A 20,949-nucleotide genomic window follows, 5' to 3' on the forward strand; every position below is an offset into this window, starting at 1 on the left:
GTTATCATGGTACAATGATCTTTGTCTTGACAATGTTTACTTATTTTTGTATCTGATTATACTTTTTTACTTTTTTTATTGCAGCATGAGCTGAAAATCCTGATATACACAGATGTATAGTAACAAAAGAAACTAGAGTTACCACTGACAGATACCTATAAACTGTGTATTAAAGAATACTTTAATTCTTAAAGACTCCTCAAAGTGAATTCAAGGGATATATAACAATGAGATCATCTCTGGAAATGTGTTGAGCATTGAGCAAATTTGTAAGCAGGATAGTGTTGTGGACTGCCTGTCCTCCTGAAATTTATAGATGGAAGTGTAACCCCCATTATGACTGTATTTGGAGATAAGGCCTTTAAGGAAGTAATTAAGGTTAAATCAGTCCATGAAGGTGAAGCCTTAATCCATTATGACAGGTGTACTTATGTAGAAGATGAGACACCAGGCATGTGCATGTGCAGAGGAAAGGCCACATGAGGACGCAGTAAGAAGGCAGCCATCTGCAAACCAGGAAGAGAGTCCTCACGAGAAACCATCCCAGCCGGCACCTTGATTTTGGATTTCCAGCACCGAGAACTGTGAGAAAGTAAATTGCTGTCATTTAAGCCACCAGTCTGTGGTGTTCTCTAATGGCAGCCTGAAAAGACTAATACAGATTTGAATTTAAAATGTATAAATTAAATTTAAAAGGTATGATTTAATGCTAACTTCTCATTGGAAGTAATAGTAATGAGACTTGTTTTCTGTGTATCAGAAGATTCTTCTCTGTTAGGAAATTGAAAGGCTTTATAATTTTGAATTCTTCCCCAAGCAGGTGCTGCTCTTGCATTGAAGACCTTCCATAATGTATCCCGAGTGCTCCCCTCCAATCCTCTTATATCCAGGAGCTTTGCCAAAGACCTACTTTTTCAGCTGTTTTCATTATGGGGGCTGACAGGTGTTGATCAAAAGATTCATCTTATTCAAATAGATGAAAAGTTTGCCAAATTTCCTATTTGAAATTGTCTTAATAGAGGTCTTCAAAAATATTTTAAAAAATATGTTCTAAGTTTAATATTGTCTTTTAAGACTTGTCCTTGAGGATGAGAGTGAACTTGGTGATAGGTAAAAGGTGCGTATACTGAATCGATTTTTGATAGTACTGTTTAAACCAGGGGTCCCCAAACTTTTTACACAGGGGGCCAGTTCACTGTCCCTCAGACCATTGGAGGGCTGGACTATAAAAAGAAACTATGAACAAATCCCTATGCACACTGCACATATCTTGTTTTAAAGTAAAAAAACAAAACGGGAACAAATACAATATTTAAAATAAAGAACAAGTAAATTTAAATCAACAAACTGACCAGTATTTCAATGGGAACTATGCTCCTCTCACTGACCACCAATGAAAGAGGTGCCCCTTCCAGAAGTGCGGCGGGGGCCGGATAAATGGCCTCAGGGGGCCGCATGCGGCCCGTGGGCCGTACTTTGGGGACCCCTGGTTTAAATAGACAGTGTTGACGAATTTGCTCAACATCATGATGGATGACATTTTTTCAGATATTTTGCCTATGTTTTTAATGCTAATGCACGGCAACACAGAACACAGTAAAACTTGATGTGTTGCCAAGTACCAGAAGTGCTTCATCTGTATAGAGTTTCCAAAATTATGCCTGAGTTTTTACATTGTAAAAAAATCTTTCACCATTACAATGATGTTGTGACCACTGAAGTGTTTATGAGGGGCTCTGATAGGAGGGGTCTTTTTGGACATCATCATGGTGAACATAATAGGTAAACACCAGTACTGGACTGACTGGACTGAAAGATTACCCAGGTTTATGTTTCTGAACATTGAAGGTAGATAAGACAGCTTCCTGTTCTTGTAGCCATTGTATAGCTGACCTGTTTCAATGAAATAGACAAATATATTATCAATTCTGGAAGGAATGATGTCATCTGACTGCTGTGTTGCTTTAATGTTTTTTTCTCTGCTGTAAGCCATAAACAAGATGGACCATTTAGAATACATTTGGCTTCACTACTGATCTACATTCACCCAAAGTAATTTCCATGGCAATATCGTATTAATATGGCAGTAATCTAACATTGTTTTAGCCTCCATTTTTACATATTTAAAATATACATTAAACCATCCAAAAAATTGGATACTCGTGGGTAGATTGAGATTTTTTACAAAAGACTTCCTTAGAATTCTTAATCTTGAGTCACTGTGTGGGGGTGGTCAACTACAGAAAACATAGCTATAGTTCTGCTTTTAATTTAAAACACTCCTTAGACTTTTCAAAGGTGTCAGACTCCAATGTGTTTAAAACCATTGCTCTAACAAAATCCTTACTCCCAGGATACCAACTGGGAACAGCGTTTACTCTTTTAAAAATCCAGCTAAATGGAATTAGTACAGTGAAGCTAATCAAATCCACACATAGCACCATTCAGTGGTTTTATTAATCACACCACTGCCCTGTGGTGGCGTGGTGGATTAGGCGTCGACCTGGAATGCTGAGGTCACTGGTTCAAAACCCTGGGCTTGCCTGGTCAAGGTACATTAATCACACCAGGGTATTAAGAAAATTCCTAATATCCTTTTCAATCTCAGAGAGGAAGAAATATTTGGAAACTCAAGTTAGTTCTTCCATTGATGTAGTGATTCTAATGAGTCCTTCGGAGCTTCTATTAAAAAAGAAAGACTAACAAGTCATGACTCATGTTCTACTCTTTGACTATATTTTTTTCCTCCCAAATCTTGTGCATGACCTATAGCCACAAGTGTCCAAAGAGTTTCAAAATGAAACTATAAAAGTTGAAGAAAGGTTGCTATTTAGGACCATCTTTGTGCAATCTTAAGAGAATCTTTTAATAGTCATGCATTTAAAGGGCAGGTAGTAAGCAATAATTATGCTCTTTTGCACTAGATTCTATTCACTTCAACTGTATCCTATAGAAAATGTTCTGCAGACAAAAAAAAAAAAATAAGTTGATGAAAACCACTGCTGTATTTAATTGAAACTGGTCAGGAATACTAAAAGGCATTCATCGCCTTGGAGTCATTGGAAACGTGATCTTTCTATCTCTGCCCAGCTTGCGGTCAGTTCTCACGTGGAAGGTTACGAATACTTACACATTAGCATCAAGTAGTGCAGTGAAATGAACTTAACAATTTGGGAAGGCAACTCAACTTAAATGAGAAAATATTTTTTAAAACCCCACTGTGTTTACATTTTCTATGGGAAAAGTGTAAAACCAAAGACAAGAAGATGAAAAGCTGCATGTATGTGTGGGTTTCGTTACTTGCTGGTGTTACAGGACTAGAAAGATAGGTGTGGGCGCTCTTAAGATTACACGTTTATCAGGGAGGTCATATCATAAAGAAGTAATGTACTGCGTGCAAAAACCAAAGAGACCAGAACAAGATAAAACTCCAGGCTCCATTGAAAAAGGCAGCAGCTGTGGGCAGGATCATTGCTTGTGGTAAGAAGAATGAGAATGACTTCATGAAGGGGGTGACACCCGGCCTGGATCCTGAGGAATCAATAGACTTTCATTCATTTCTTCCTATACTTAAAAGAATTTAGAGGCAAATGTAATAATATCTATCCATCAATAGCTAGATTTTTAAAAACAACAAAGAACATAAAGCTAAAAAAATATACACATTAAACAGAAAACAAACCAACATTCTAGTGGAGTAATGGGCTATGGAGATTATGAAATAGACTATGTCCCATGAACACTGCTGGCCTGAAATATAGCCCAGGGGATCTAGGGTATTACATCACCTAAATGGAAAGTGTCCCAGGCTCTTAAGTTAAAATCTTAAGTGAAATTAAAATCTTAAGGTTAAGAATGCATTCAAAGTTCAGTATCAGGCGGAATGGGGAGGTATTAGCTGTCTAGGCTGGCGGATGGAAATGCTGCATGCAACCTTACAAGGCCAAGGCCCTCTTTATTAAATCATGGGGAAAATATTCCTGAGCTGAAGGCATGGCTGAGTCATGGGAAGAAGACACCTAGGTGTCTGCTGTGAACATAAGCAAATTAAAAAGCAAAGTTAGGGAACAAACTTCTTATCTTAGTGCCCTGCTGGGTGAGGCACAGCCAGCCAGCAACAATGGGGGGAGCAGGGCGCATGGTGGAGGAGAAGCCAGTCTGACTGTGCTGTTAGCAGGGCGTGCCTTTGCCTCCTATTCTTCTCTTTATCTTCATAATATCAACACTGTTTTGCTTCTATACTGATCTCCTCCTTCACCCAGCGCTAGGGACGTTCAGAAGACGACGGAATTCAGAGAGGGCAGCAGAGACCAAGAAACCCAACGCTCTCTGTGCTCGCAAAGTCAGAAGAAGAACGCCAGGTAGGAACTCATATTTCCTCAGGGTCAGAATGATCACGACTTTTCCTGGAGCCTTCAGCTCTGAAGAGCCCAGGTCTTCATTGGAGCATGCTCAGTGTGACTCAGCAGCCCAGGGTCTTGATTGCTTGCTGGTGTCCACAGTGCCTGCACAGCTGGGGGTGGGGCTCCCAGGGGGAGGGGCATCATGTGAGAAGGCTGAGGGCCTCCTATCACCTGTAGCTGAAGTAGAAACTGATTGAGAGCAAGTGCGAGAGAAGAGGGTGATGATGTTTATTGAATCAAAAATGTAGATGGCTTAAATGTGGGATTGAAGGGGTTTTAGACTTTTGTCTTATAGCCCCTAAAGAATTATCAATATTTTATGCAGGGTCTGGGGGTGAATGATGATACGATTAGTGTTTCAGCAATAGTGTTTCCATGGCAGCTCCAGGGATCAATTAGTCTAGCAGGGGTAGTCAACCTTTTTATACCTACTGCCCACTTTTGTATCTCCGTTAGTAGTAAAATTTTCTAATCGCCCACTGGTTCCACAGTAATGGTGATTTATAAAGTAGGGAAGTAACTTTATAAAATTTATAAAGCACAGTTACAGCAAGTTAAAGCATATAATAATAATTACTTACCAAGTACTTTATGTCGGATTTTGGCTAAGTTTGGCAAAACAAACCTTTATAAAACAACTTACTATAGTTAAATCTATCTTTTTATTTATACTTTGGTTGCTCCGCTACTGCCCACCATGAAAGCTGGAACGCCCCACTCGTGGGCGGTAGGGACCAGGTTGACCACCACTGGTAGAGGCAGGCTGAGCTGAGCTTTAGAACCTGGAGAAATATGCAGGTTAGAGACACGAAATAAATTCAGGCTGTAATAGAACTGTGAAAGGGAAAGAATTGCTCTCGGTGACAATAAGGAGTTTGGTTTTTAATTTGTTACTAGAGGTAAGGGATGGAGTCAGTACACCCAAGTTTATAGTTTGGATGATTGGGGAGACGATGCTGCCGTTACTGAAACTGCACATCGTGGGAAAAGAAGGGGAAGAGTTGGGGTGGATAGGGACGGATTCGTTCCATCTGAGCTACCTTGACTTAAAGGTGCTCACGGAAATTCCAGTAGGAGATTTGCCGAATGGCAACTGACCATTTCAGTGGCTTAACATAATAGAGGTTTATGGTCTTCCTGCTGTGAATTTCTAAATAGGCATTCCCTATAAGTGGGCAGCTCTCCTGCAAGCAATAAGGGAAGAAATCAGGCTCATTCCCAGTTATTTTCACCTAAGGCTGCCAGTCATTGAGTTCAATTGCATCCTCCTTGCATCCAAGGAAAACAAGAAGATCATCTTGGGAGGTGAGCAAGCTTGGAGGTAACAATTAATGCACACCAATTACTCACATCCAATTGGCTGGAATTACATCATGTGGTCATGTGAAACTGCTACGGAAGCTGTAAAACGTATTCTAGCTCATGTTTTATTACTCTTATTGACAGAAAGACATGCGTCTCAGAGGAGAGGTGAATTTAGGAGTCACCAGCCCATCGAGATAGTTGAAAGATGAGAGTAAATGAGAACTCAGCTTTCCCATATCTCTCTTAGCCATCAAGCTACCCAGCAGACGGGCTGCCTTGATAAAGCCAGAGGACCTTCATTCTTGAGTTCACAGGGTTGACGCCTGGGGAGTGGGCTGTAGGTACCTTGATAGGAATGTGCTGCAGGCTGTGGAGGCCACTGAAGTTACAATGTTTAAGTATTCAGACATATGCTACATTTTCTTAATTTGCCCTTTTGTTCTGGGCCTTGCAAATGTGGAGGGAGCTCCTGGTCCATGACATTTCCAAAATTAAAATATGGAAAGAAATAAGTGAAGAGGACAGAGATCTGAACTCTGGGGGAAACCAGCTTTAGGAAGCCAGAAGAGAAAGATGGAGGCTGAAGAAGGGTGAAGAAAAAGGAAGGAAGGTAGGAAAGAGCTGCGCTGTGGGGAGAGATGGCCGTAGAGGAGGGTGCATACTCAACAGTCACAGAGAGATGAGCAAGCAGGTAGAATAAATATCATATGTACATTCTGAGGTATTTCTACCGCAGCTCAAATCACCCTCTCGCACTTGCTCTCAAACAGGTTCTATTTCAGCTGCAGGCAAGGCCCTCAGCCTTCTCACGTGATGCCCCTCCCCCTGGGAGCCCCGCCCCCAGCTGTTCAGCACTGTGGACACCTGCAAGCAATCAAGACCCTGGGCTGCTGAGTCACACTGAGCATGCTCCAATGAAGACCTGGGCTCTTCAGAGCTGAAGGCTCCAGGAAAAGTCTTGATCATTTTGACCCTGAGGAAATAACCAATTCCTGCCTGGCATTCTTTTTCTGGCTTTGCAATCACACATAGCATTGGGTTTCATGGTCTTTGCTGCCCTCTCTGAACTCCGACGTCTTCTGAACGTCCCTAGCGCTGAGTAAAGCAGATCAGTATAGAAGCAAAACAGTGTTGATATTGTGAAGATAAAGAGAAGAATAGGAGGCAAAGGCACCCCTTGCTGACAGCGCAGTCAGACTGGCTTCTCCTCCACCATGCGCCCTGCTCCCTCCCATTGCTGCTGGCTGGCTGCGCCTCACACAGCAGGGCAATAAAATAAGAAGTTTGTTCCTTAACCTTGCTTTTTAGTTTGTCTCTTAGCACATTCAACTTGACGGTTAAGCTTGTGACTGTTATACCTAAAAAGAAGAAAAAAAATCTGATTTTTCACCCACTCATCTCAACACTGAATATTACTGCAGGAGCGCCTTCCCCTTGGGCTGTGATTCGTGCTATTTGGGGAGCTTGTCTTCCCAACCGCAGGTTTAAGGGAGACCAAGCTACAGTTAGTGGGAGCTGTTTACAAAAAAATTACTTAAAAACTCTGCGTAGTAAAGAGTACCCACCACAAATGTGGTGATGTTCAGTTAGGACAAAATCACCATCTGCAAAATACATGGTTTTGTAGTCTCTATACTTTTCATAAGATGGATTAAACAAACTCTTCCTTCAAAGTTTGATGCTATTTTTAATATTTATCAAGCATATGCAACATGGGGATAGGAATTGCTTGACAGGAGGTAGGTTTTATTCCTCTTAATTGTATTATGTCACACAATGCAATGCGGTATGAGTTGATTATCTAGATAACTCAGACTAAAAATATTTTTGCCCCTGCTGCCTACTGGGAAATTCTCGTACATGCAGTTTTCCACCCCTGACTTGGCAGCCTAAGGATGGACCTTGGGCCTGGATTATTCCTTATCAGGAGGTAAAGAGTCCACAGAGCTTGTGCTGGCCACATCACCTCCTGTAGGAACATCTAGCCCTGTTTCAGACTCAACATGTGCTCTCTTGTCTGGCTTAAGTGTGTGCATCATAAAGCATCTGGTCAACCCCACTGCTCTGTCTGCTTCTGTGGGACGGGAGGGGGGGTAAGCAGCCTTCTGTTGCATCACAGGAGGGATGCACACAGGCCAACTGCTTTGTGCAGTCCACCAGGCAAGTCCAGCTGGTCATGAAAAACCAACACCACACTTGAAGCTGATTTTGCTGTTTCTTCTTATTCGCTTTTTTTTTTTTCTTTCTTTCTTTCTTAGAGAATCAGGGAGAGAGAGACCAGAACATCAAGCTGCTCCTATATGTGCCCTGACCAGGGAATCAAACCGGCAACCTCTGCAGTCCAGGAGACACTCCAACCAACTGAGCTATCCAGCCAGGGCTTAATTTTATTGTAGTCATTGATAGAGAGACCGACAGAAAGAGAGAGAGAGAGGATGGGGAAGGGAAACATCAATTTTCTGTTCTACTCAGTCATGCACTAATTGGTTGCTTGCCCTGTGTGCCTAGACTAGGGATCGAACCCACAACCTTGGTGTTTTGGGAGGATGCTTTTAATTGACTGAGCTAACTGGCCAGGGTGCTCTGTTTCTTCTTTACATGCAGAAAGTGCAGTTTCATCCAGGCCTTGGCTGTGCTGTTTTTATTGGAGACTTTGATATCAAGATTCATCTGGCAGAAGAGTTCACACTTCTACTCCTGGTCACAGACAACAGGGACACTTAGCTCGACACTGACCAGAGGCTATAGGTTGAATTTGCATTACTTTGTATTTTATATATTTTAATTTGAATTACCAAGACAAATAATTATTCTGATAATTCTATATATTTGGCCTTTGTTCTGTCAGCCTGAATTCCACCTTCTCAAATACCCACAGGTAGGTGTCTCATGAGAGAGAGAGAGAGAAAAGTATATGCCTCTGTATGGAATTCGTACAAAAAACTTGTTTTTGCATGTTATAGAAAAGCTTGGCTCCACAAGCCCACCTACACCCATGTTCTTGTCCTGCTTGTCCTTTTTGTGGCTTCTTGATGAAGCAAGCCTACCATCCCTGCCCGGAAATCTCTCATCTCTGAATGCCACTGACTCTCTCAGCATCTGGTAATGAGGGTTGGGCTTTAAAATGTTTTTGTTGTTGTCACCGAGTGGCACAGACACTTCATATTTTAAATCCAAACCAACCTGACCTACAGAGGCTCTTGTTTCTCTATTAGCCTCCTAGAGGCCCAAACATTGTATGAAAGGTGAGGGCCTGTGGAGTGAACTTTGACCTGTAAGAGACAGGAAACCAGAAGGAGCCATCTGGCAAAGTGTCCGCTCTTGATCTTCTAATGGACTGTTCTTAGATTTAGAGCTTCCATTTATTTTCCAAGGGAGGCCTCATGAGACGTAAGAACAGCTCTATTTTCTCGTATTTCCTTGACTGGCTTGGTAAGACTAAATAAAACCGTACAACGCCAATTCAAAAGGAGGATCCAAGTGGAAATTTGCAGAGGTATTTTCTTTAGCTTCGTATAGCCAAAATCTCTATTTTCCTTTAATGAGGAAAACTTGAAAGTTAATACCATGATAGTTTGCATAATTTGTGTAGTCCCTTTTATGTGTAGCAAGAACATAAGAATAAGTGGGTTTAGAATTCCTTCTCTGCTTTCAGAGAAACCTGGATCCTGAGGACCGTGCTTTTCGCTGTTGGGAGCAATGACACACAGGACTGTTAAGTGAGTGGAGCAGTCAGATCTGCAGGCGAGAAGGGCACAGCCACCCCGAGAAGCTGCAGAGGGGACCGCTAATTTAAGCAGTACCACGGACAAGTAGAACTCCGTGAGGAAGAACAAATACCCATCGTATTTGAGAAAGTTTAAAAACTTTTCTGTAAGCTCCAACCTCCACATCCTAACTAGACCTGCCAGGAAGACCTCTGTTACTATTAAAGGTTTGGTGTTTCATTTTAATGTGCAGCAGTGTTGAAGGATCTGGAAGTGCGGACAAGACAGCCTGATTTTAAGTTAGATAGCACATAGGAACACTGTCCTTTGGTTCACTCGATAGTAATCTTACTATAATTCATTTTCTAGTGTGAGTGCAATTATTCATTACTGTCGGGTGTCTAGATCTAATGTCCCTTGTTAAAGAACCGTTTCTGGTGTACTGAGATCCCAGTGGAAGTCCTAATCATCCCCACCTTCAGTGCTGTCCAGGCATTCATCTCTAAAAATTAAAAGCTAGTAACATAACTTGTGAAGTTCAAGTATTGCAGATGTGCTGTGCCCTGTAAAATCAGGCGAGCTGACGTTGCCCTCTCTCTACCCCATCCCTGAGTCCCTGGGGGTGTGTACTTGTTACCCACCTCAAGTCTGCGCTGGCCAGCCACGCCCTGATTCTTTGCAGCCTTTGTTCTGCGGGCCTGACTTGCACCTGCTCAGATGCCCACATATAGGCACACAGCCCCCGTCCTTGCTCTGATCTCTCTCCCTGGGTGCAGAACTCTGCTGAGCATTGCTTTGAGGCCAGCAGACTAGCGGCTCAGCACGACCTCATTGTTAGGGGTTTTTACTTTGTCCTTTGATGTTAATCCATCCAGAAACAGATGTGAGAACTCTGGAGAGTTCCATTGTCATATCTGTCTTCATGGTTCAGGGTGTACAAAAAAAAAAAATACCCTACAGACAATTTGAGGCTCCGCTCTGCTCTGCAGAGCAACACTTTCCTAAAAGCCTCGAAACCTGAAACCCGGCAGGTGGCGGACAAATTGAAGGCAAATAAGAGAGAACTTAATACTCTCTGGCCTTTTATTCTACCGTTTCCTTCCACATCTACTCCCTGTCCTCACCTACTGCACTCCGTCTGATGTAGCGGACTCCTAGACTCCACTGTCCTATGCTCTCAGCTCAGTGTGGCCAACGGGAGGTAGTGGCAGAAGTCTGGAGAACACGGTAAGGGGATAAGCTGGAGTATTTCTTTCCCTGTTTTAAAAGGTGTTTAGAAGCTTCTGAGCCCCCTCCATAGCTGTAGCTCCTGTCTTACAGACCTGCAGTGGCTCCAAGTTCACCAGGTGTGCCACCTCCTGAGTGGCTCTCCTCCCTCCGTCCCTCCCTCCCCAGTTCCTTACTTGTGCTCACATCTGGCTTGACTCACCATCCCTTGTGTCACTTTTAGCATTTTTTGTCCCATGGAAAGTTATCTGTGCTAAATGTACTATTTAAAATATTATACTGAACCACATAAAATTTGATGATAGTGAATTGAATCTGTTTAGTGAAAATGACCATCACGGATGGTTTCACCAGATGTTCAGGAATTTCTGTTTTCTCTACAAGTCCTAATGAATACACGACCCCAAACAAGGCAGCTGGAAGCCTCTGTCATAAGTGGAGTGAGCTGAGAATTGGAAAGCTTTAATGAAAGAAATATTACTTAAACTGAAATTATAATGACAAGCATAAGTTCACCAAATAAAGAGAAAATGAATTGGTGTGAGGGCAAGCTCTGGGACAGATGGAGGCTAAGAAGGGACAGTATCTTTGGGCAGAGGGAGGTTTGCCATGGCTCCAATTCATGACTTAAATCTGATGGCAGTGTGGACATCTAAAAAGCAGTGTGTTCGTTTGCTAGGGCAATTTAAACAAGGTGGCTCCAGCAGCGGAATGTATCGTTTCACAGTGTGGATAGTGAGCAGTCTAAAGTCCGGGTGTTGTCGGGAGTGGCTCCTTCTGGGAGCCCTTGGGAGGAATCTGTTCCTGGCCTTTCTCCTCCTCTCCAGTGGTTTGCTGGCCATCTTTGATGCTTCTTGGATTGTAGACACATCATCCAATTCCCCACCTTTGAGTTCACATGGCATCCTCTTTGTGTGTGTATCTGTGTCCAAATTTCTGTTTTTAATAAAGACACCAGTCATACTGGATCTAGGTTGACTCTAGTGATGTGATTTTACCTTGAGTACCTTTAAAAATACCTCTCTCTCTCTAAATTAGGTAACATTTTCAATTACTGCAGGTGAGGACTTCAACATAGGAATTTGAGGAGGAAGCAATTTAACCTGTAACAACCAATTAAGACACTTTCCCATAATTCAAGCAAGCAATAAAGGCAACCAAACCAATTACAGTTAGAATATTGAGGAAAAAATAAGATTACTGTAAGTCTCTAGGAGTAATAAATTGAATATGAAAATCGGGTGAGAAAGAAAACACCGAAGTTGACATTAAATATTTTTTTCAAGGAGGCTTGGGAGATGGTGAGGACTTTATCTGAAAGAGGAAACATAAGAGAGAAAGGAAGTTCACTGTAATTTTAAAAACAATTCTTGTTGGAGAGATGGGGATTCAAGGTATGTCATGTTTGTTTTGCTACATTGAATTTTAAAGTATCTGCAGAACACTTAATTGGAAATACCCAGTAGGCTGGGACAACCGGGGGTCTGGGGCTCTCAGGTTGGACTTCCTGGGATCCGCTCTCACCTCGTCATCTTCCACTGTGATGCAGGACAATGAACTCAGGCTTTCCAAGCTGCAGTTTTCTTACCTGTACGTTGTGGATGTTCACAAAGTTGCGATGGATTGTCGGGGGATTAAAACTATAAGCCATGGCAAACAGTGTAGAGCCTGGCATGAGAAAGTGTTAAATATTTGGAAGTTGTTATCGTGATTACTCTGGTGACCCTGAGGAGTGTGGGTATTAGGAATAGACATGCAGATCAGTAGACGAAGGGTAACACAGAAAATCAAACTAAAGTCCCTATAACACAATAGAAGGGACAAAGTTATGAAAAAAGTCTCAGAAGTAAGATATATTTCCTCTGCATATAAAAGCTAAGAATAAGGCCTGGCAGAAGGAAGCCTCCTGCCATCTTTGCTTAATCAAGTTCCTTAAACCCTGTGCCCCAAATTATGCCCAGTTTATTGTTATCCAAGTACATAGGAAAAGAACTCTTGAAGAATTACAATTCCTCAGAAAAAAAACTAAGAAAAATGTAATGCTGGTGGTCAAGGCCAGGTAGGTTCAGATTGGATTCAGGCAGAGCACTGAAGAACCGTGGAGCCAGAGATATTGGGCCATTCCCATTTATTGGCCTCTCACAGAGGTGAGCAGCAAACAGGCAGGGGAGACGGGTGGCTCTCTGTCACGTGCTCACACACTAATCATGCAAAGTGCTTGTAGCCGGGAAACAAGCAAGCAAGCCTAACACAGCTGTTTTCCCTACAGTATGTAAGTAGTAATTCTCTGTTTCTTTAGCTGCTGCTAAGAAATCCTGTTCTGTATTTAAATGTTACTGCCCAGGCCCACTCATCAGTGGGAGGGGCTGATAGAAGCACACAAGAATTGGAAGAAATCTTGTGATAAGCTCCATTGTATTAAGAGCAGTAGTGTCGACTCTTTAATAAACACCCATCACTTTTTGAAATCTTCCCACAGGAAAAGAGATAAACATTTTGACCTGTTTAATTAGTATGTCCTCGCATGCACAGGCATCTCCTGTGAAATTTTCCAAGCTTCCCTCTTTCCTCTTTCCTTCCAAAGAAAGGAGAGCCAGGGAGACTGAGCAGGTCAATGAATGCCACACAGGACGGGAACTCACATCATGCTTACAGGACGTGGGGATGGCCATGTGTTGAGTTGAACAGTTGCCCATTCCATGACAGTGCAATTAAGAGGAAGCCTGCATCATATTTGCCAAAGATGCTTCTCTTCCTCGATATTTCAGAACACACTTTACCATTTTTGTGACATTCAACTCTTAGACTCTTTGACGTACAGAAGCTTTTAAAAGTGAATTTTGCTCAATGTTTTTCAAAGATCTCCTGGATTGAGATTTCCAGTTAGAACTTTTTCAAAGGGAGTGTGGGGAAAGGGGAAGAAAGGTGATTACAGTTATGCACGTGACACACCTGTGTTTAATTGACAAATAAATTACACACCAAGGTGGGTAGGAAAGATTTTGAGCAAGATGAGGTGGAGGGCTGCAAGTTCAGAGCTGAAATGAACCCCCAGGGAACATCCTATCTTACCCCACATTTCTCTTAAGAAGAAATTGAACTCAAAGAACAAATGTGACATTTTTATTAGCTCATAGGACTTAATGGCAGACTGGGGACCTGTGATGCAGGAGGTCCAGATGCAGAAAATGGGTCTGGTGTTGTTGCAGGGTCCCAAAAAAACCACAAGGAGACCCAGATGGAGTGGATCTAGCCTGTATTACACACAGGGGCAGGTGGTAAGAGCCCTGTTCCCCACTGATGGAGGCCATGGTCTGTATGGATAAGCCCTGAGTAATTACTCAGGTGAAACTCTGTCTATGGGGCAAGCAAGCAGGGCGTAATGGGAAGCTATGCACCGTTCTGCACTGTTTCTCCTTGATGATATCTGATGACTCAGTTCCTTTGTCCTTGGTAAAACTTCACGTGCAGTTTTATTACTCCCTCTTCCATAGCTCGTGGCTAGGATCCATGACCACGGCACTGGGGACTGGGGAGTAGAAGAACCATGTCTCACATTGACCCTACAGGGACCAGATACTGTGCCTTCTGACTCTGAGATCGGGGTTCATTTCATTCTGCCAATCACACTGGCCACTGTAAGAGAGATCCAATGTTAAAAACATTCCTTAGGAAATATATCATTTTTCCATGCTTCCAATCCAGCAGGACTTGGGAGGATAAAGATCTCAGCTTTCCTCGCCATCCGGCTCTCAGACCAGGCACAGGGTCATTGAAAAGCCTGGCAGAATGTTTGGTATAAACTCTCCCAGTCCCTGAAAGGAGACTTAGTGAAGGAGAGAAGCCAGGTGTTGTAGTAATATAAGGTTATAGTAATTAAATATATAGAAATATAAAAATATGGATGATATATAAAAGTAATTAAAAGGATATTAAAAGTAATTATTAAAATTAAGTAAAGTTATGCCAATTGGATAGGAATTAATATAGTGGCTTAGTGCCATAACTCTGTAATGTGATAAACAGACTCTGACTTTCAAGCAGAGCCCAGTTAGTATATGTGTGAAGTTATACATAGATAAGAAGTGGCTTGGTGTTATTTACATTAACTTTGTAAATTAATAAAAAAAAGAACATTTTAAAAAGTGGTTTGATGTAAACATTTCAGTAGACTGACATAAAGGGGGTTCCCTGTGAGGAACTCACAAAAAGGTGGTTTGAGGTGATAATCCTGTAGATTAACACCTGTTAGAAGGCGTTGGCCAGAAAGGGTACTAAAGCTGAGGGGCCCCCTGCTGCAGTGGTCACCCAGACTCCAACGTTGATGTGGACTGTCTCCACACCACTCTGAGCTCTGACCAAAGCCAGCCGAGAGGAGCACGTCGACGGGGCCCCCTTAAGCTGTACCCAGGCACGCCAAAAGGATTTGTGAGTAATAAATTGCCTATTTGATTATTGCAACTAATTTGTGTGTCGGTTGTGTCTTTCCTCCAGTGGCATTTAACAGTAGCAACCTCATAGCAGCCTCAAGAGTAGTCTCGAAGAGGCTGCCAGCCCTGCTGATAAGCAGGAGAGTCCCACTGCATGAGGAAGTCGAATCCGGGACGCCTGATCCATGTAGAGCTTGGGCTTTACTGGGACACCAGGGGAGGGGCTTGGTCGGCTACACAAAATGAGAGACACCCTTTTCCCCTCAAGTGCAGCTGTGGGGTCCCTAGGGGAAGGAGGCGGGCCAAGGAGGGAGGAAGTAGAAGCTGGAAGAAAGGGGAAAGGAAGGAGCAGCACCGCAATCTTGCTACATTAAATGTGGCTTCACTTATGCTTTGCAAACTTGAAGAGTCCTGCAGACTTCCAGCAAACACAGGCACTATTCCCCAAATCCTCAAAGGAAAAACAAAGCAGCGACAAAACACATGTGGAACAACCACAGCTTTAATCATGTATGAAAACATATCATGTCACACACCTTAAACTCAATAAATACTATTTTAGAAGTAGACGCCTGGACTTGACCCAGTGCTACTCCGTTGCATTTTCAGGTCTACTCTTCCCATCTGATGCTTGTTTTCCCCTCCAGTTCCTGTTCACGTCGAGCATCCTGTTATTGTGCTGGAATTTCTGAGGTTGAGGGAAAACAATCGACAGTGGTCAGGTTCCACCTACAGAGAGGGGAATTGACCTTTTTGGAACAGCTTCATGGGGTCAGCCATGTCAGAATCCTTATGATGCGGTCTCATCTGATCTTTGCCCCATTGTACAGATGGGAAAACTAAGGTAGAGGCAATTTAAGCAACTTTTAAAAATAACTATACAGTGGCACAGAAGGTTTTCAAATAAAGTTTGACAACTAAAAACACAGACTTTCATCCCCCTCATCATATATTAATGCATCTGCCATTAGTTACTGGAATAATCAGGGTTTATAAACATATATATTTTCATCTACACACACATACAGACTTTTGATATTATTCTAATGTAATGAGAAATACTGGTTTTTGCTCTTGTTCCTCTGGAAGAATAGGAAAATTGATGCTCAACCATTAAGATGACTTCTTAATTAGGGTCCATTATGATAATTATATTGATTGTTAGGACATCAGTTCTCATCACTTCTGTAAGAAAAGTTACTGCATGAAAGCATCAGTTTATAAAGAGCTCATTAGAGTAATTTCATAAACATAGCCTAGAAAAATTTACATTTATTTTACTTTTATCATGTTCCCTGGGACCATGGTCAGAATAATGAGTTGTTGCTTTTACTCTTTTAGAAAAATCAATATCACATAAATTTGGACTCACATGATATGTCCATTTTCTCAAAACCTGAGAGAGCATGGATCTTTTTCTATATGCATGGAGGTTTTTGTAATGTTAATGTTTTTACTTGTCTATACTTAAGAATTGAATTTAGATGTATCATAGTGTTTTTGCTTACAAAAAGAAAGAAAAAAACATTCAAGTAGTTTGAAGTCTTTTATAAGACTTTCAAACAAATGAAAACCAAATGTTTATATACTCAGGTGACAGGGCAGGTGAGTGGTGTGTAGAAGAGGAGGGTGTTCTTACCAGCAAGATTAGTTGGATTGCGGTTCCATTGAGTGTTTATTTCCCCACATCATCCCGTATCGCTGACCCAGAAGACCATGTCTAGTGCCAAGACCATCCATTTGAGCACCTTTTTGTATTTCTGTGCCCAACTCAGATGACAAATAGAGATGCACAGCAAATTTGTCTTGAGAAGTGACTCCTTCAGGATGAAGACCTATGTCACCTCACCAACTAAATGGCCAAGACCCACAGAAGCGCTAGCTGAGGGTGAGTGTGACCTTCAGTGGGTAGTAGTAAAGAAAGAGGATTAGTATTGGCCTTGAGACCAGCTGCAGAAGGGGTTGCAGTTCATCTTAACAACCTTCCTCTTCTCCATTTTTTGCAGGAAGACAGAGCTGATGGAATGCTAGAAGAACGGCTCCAGAATGTGTATGAGGGAGGATTATGTGAGAGACGGGGTGAACTGCAGTGAACAGGAAGTACACTCCCAGAGGCCCCAAAATAAAGGACTTGCAGCCCAGCTGTAGGGATGCAATCGATAGGAATCTTCAGCCAACATTACCTTCTGTTGTTGCCTCTGCTGGAGGGGACCACGTCCCCCTAAGGCAGCCCACACCCAATGGCTGATCAATACAGGTCCTGTGCTACCTCTGCAATGATTACTTTTCTTTTTCTTTTTTTTTCTTTTAAATATGAAGCTATAATTATTTGAAAATAAGTTTTTTGTTGTTGTTGTTGTTGTTTTTGTATTTTTCTGAAGCTTGAAACGGGGAGAGATAGTCAGACAGACTTCCGTATGCGCCCGACCGGGATCCACCCGGCACGCCCACCAGGGGGCGATGCTCTGCCCCTCCAGGGCGTCGCTCTGTCGTGACCAGAGCCACTCTAGCGCCTGGGGCAGAGGCCAAGGAGCCATCCCCAGCGCCCGGGCCATCTTTGCTCCAATGGAGCCATGTGCGGGAGGGGAAGAGAGAGACAGAGAGGAAGGAGAGGGGGAGGGGTGGAGAAGCAGATGGGTGTTTCTCCTGTGTGCCCTGGCCGGGAATCGAACCCGGGACTTCTGCACACCAGGCCGACGCTCTACCACTGAGCCAACTGGCCAGGGCCGATGCAATGATTACTTTGATTAGAGTCTAATCACATCGTTATGACCCAAAGCTATGATAAAACCATTCTCATTCTCTATTCTTCCTTGTGTACTTTGTGGTCCAGCAAAACATTTTCTTTCAACCTCATCCCATTTCATTTTGAGTTTTGCATGTTTTAGTCATCACGTGTAGGAAAATGGCCACAAAATACTGAAACAAATCTTTGGGGTGGACTTCAGAATGCCAAGTCCTGCGGGGCAGAACGCTGCCCCTGCAAGCACTGATAAGATTGTTTAAAGGAAACAGCAGATCCCTATGGCCTTTTCCCTACATACCTGAAAGATATTAGTTAATCATCCTTCTCTGCACCTGAACCTGGGTTCTGCTGATTTGCTTGATGAGCAAAGAGATGAATAAATACTCTGAGGCTGCAGAGATCTGGGCTCTCAGCCCTAGAGGCCAGGAGTCGCCTCTACCCATCTGTTCTCTATGTTGCGTCTTGTGTGTTTTTTCTTAAGTCCTGCAGTGCCTTCCTTTCGTGCACATACCTTGCTGAGCTGGTCTCGGCAATCACACCATCTGGAACTCCTTCCCTAAACATCTCCCACCTGTAGTTTAAGTCTGGTTTAAATTATACTTTTCTTCATGCGACTTTATCAGATATTCTCAAGTACAATGATCTTTCCTCTCATTTTTCTCCCTCAGGTATTTTGTATGTGTGTGTGTATGTGTCCCTTTTTATGCTTATTATTAGATACTGCCTTAAAGTAATTAGTAATTATTAAAAGGCATGTCTTTACCTCCTCTTAATTTAAACCCTTGACACCGTAAAAATTCACTTTTTTGTGTTTCTACAATGCTCTCTTGAGTAGTTTGGATGTAATAATTCAATAAATGTTTGTTAGGTACATTATTTATTAGATTCCTAGAAATATTTAGAAAAATATGATGCAGAGGGACCACCACTAATGGGCAAAAATAATGTTATTATTAAGATCTAAGTGACCTTTGACTTCCAATTGTGTACTGCTTGGGCCATAATGTTAATTCTTAAATGAATATTTGATACACAGCAAATAAGTCTAGACATTTTTGGAATTTTTGCCTTTTGTTGACACTTCACAAAAGGATTATTGGGCAAAATCTAACTACTACATTCAATTAGATTTTAAAATTTTCTCAATAATAGATGCTATATTTATCTTCAGACAATTTTTAAGTTGTTTCTCATCCAAACAAAAATTGATTCTTTCTAAATAATGTGCTCTTGCCTCAAAATGTATATATGTGTAATATTATAAGTGTTTGGCACCATGAAGTCCAAACCTCATATTTCTGTACTTCCTCTCTCCGAAGAGCTTAATGGCATACTTTTCCCTAATGAACTCTTACAGAGGTATTAGCTATCAGAAACAAGGACCAAAATAGCACACAGGTCAGCGATCTCCTGCCTAGCCCACAGACATGCAGTCTCTCCATTGCCAACAACATCTTGCTTCCCAGCACAGATTCAACAATTGGATCCTTTTTTTTTTGTGGCAGTGGTCATCAGTAGGGGCAAACCCTAAAAATAAAGTTACCAGAACTTCCTGGAACAGTTCAGACTAAAAGCATTGTATTCACTACCCTTCTACACAATTCTGCTTTATCAGTGAACATCTTCATATTGATGGTTACAAAAGTGTGGACAAGTCCTACCGGGGCTGAGGATGATGGAGACACAAAGACCCGACTCCGGGGACCAGGTTCAGTGATGCAGATCCACTTTATCCAGGAAGTAAGCTAGCTTATATACATGGGTTCAGCCAATAGGATGTTACAGCGTGTCCTTCATAGCCAATGGCTGAAAAGATCAGGGAGCTGCGTGGTTGGCGCTAAGTCACTTCCTTATAGCTGGTGAGCTTCCTTCCTGGGTATGCCCAGGAGGCTTCTGGGAGCTGGAGTATTCTCACAGCATTGCATCAGCCACAGCTGCTAGGAATGCACTCTGCAATCCACCCACACAAAAGCACAGGAGATGTTTGTAGGCAGAATTGGTTCTTCTGAGGGCTGCTGACAAATTTGTCATTGGGTTGAGAGTACAAAAATGAAATTGTGTTAATATAGTATCCAAATGAAACTGTATAAGGAAGCTCCATACTGTTCAAAGTATTGAGACCAAATGCTATACTGAAGAGAAAAAGATATCTTTAAGATGAAGGAACACTGGAAATTTGGCCCTCACCTTTTCCGTCAGAGTTGACCTTGGTCTACGCACTTGAACCCTGAGTTGTCTGTTGCTTCATGTGTGTGTGCAGGGTCATTGTGAGAACACATACAAAGTCACTTACACAATGACTGACATGTAGGAAGCACTCAATACATTTTAATCTCCTTCTCTTGACGCAATAGTTAATAGAGTTATAATAAACGTGATTTTACTTCTTTTAAACAGATGTTTTCAAAAAAACAAATGTCTCACCCCAGGTATTCAGAGTATTCTAAAAATTAGTTCAGTTATGGGGCTGTAACTCAAAAACACTGGTACATAAAGACACATGCAGTCCCATGTTTATTGCAGCATTATTCACAGTGGCCAAGACATGGAAACAACCCAAAAGCACTTTAATAGATAACTGGATAAAGAAATTGTGGTACATATATACTATGTAATACTACTCAACCATAAGAAATAATGACATCAGATCATTTACAACAACATGGATGGATCTTTTTTTTTATTTTTTTTATTTTTTTTTATTTTTCTGAAGCTGGAAACGGGGAGAGACAGTCAGACAGACTCCCGCATGCACCCGACCGGGATCCACCCGGCACACCCACCAGGGGGTGACGCTCTGCCCACCAAGGGGTGATGCTCTGCCCCTCCGGGGCGTCACTCTGTCACTACCAGAGCCACTCTAGCGCCTGGGGCAGAGGCCAAGGAGCCATCCCCAGCGCCTGGGCCATCTTTGCTCCAATGGAGCCTTGGCTGCGGGAGGGGAAGAGAGAGACAGAGAGGAAGGAGAGGGGGAGGGGTGGAGAAGCATATGGGCGCTTCTCCTGTGTGCCCTGGCCAGGAATCAAACCTGGGACTTCTGCACACCAGGCTGACACTCTACCACTGAGCCAACCAGCCAGGGCCACATGGATGGATCTTGATAACATTATACTGAGTGAAATAAGTAAATA

General features: G+C 42.4%; 1 long non-coding RNA gene across 1 annotated transcript; it reads left to right on the forward strand.

The window, feature by feature from the left end:
* The first annotated feature begins 474 nt into the window (after nucleotides 1–474).
* Nucleotides 475–11,623, forward strand: LOC136389069 (uncharacterized). The gene is made up of 3 exons (XR_010748255.1): nucleotides 475–696; nucleotides 7,967–9,204; nucleotides 9,364–11,623. It is a non-coding gene; the product is annotated as an uncharacterized lncRNA (long non-coding RNA).
* The last annotated feature ends 9,326 nt before the right edge of the window (nucleotides 11,624–20,949 follow it).

Source organism: Saccopteryx leptura, chromosome 1, assembly GCF_036850995.1.
Source record: "Saccopteryx leptura isolate mSacLep1 chromosome 1, mSacLep1_pri_phased_curated, whole genome shotgun sequence".
In the NCBI taxonomy this organism is placed as follows: Eukaryota; Metazoa; Chordata; class Mammalia; order Chiroptera; family Emballonuridae; genus Saccopteryx; species Saccopteryx leptura.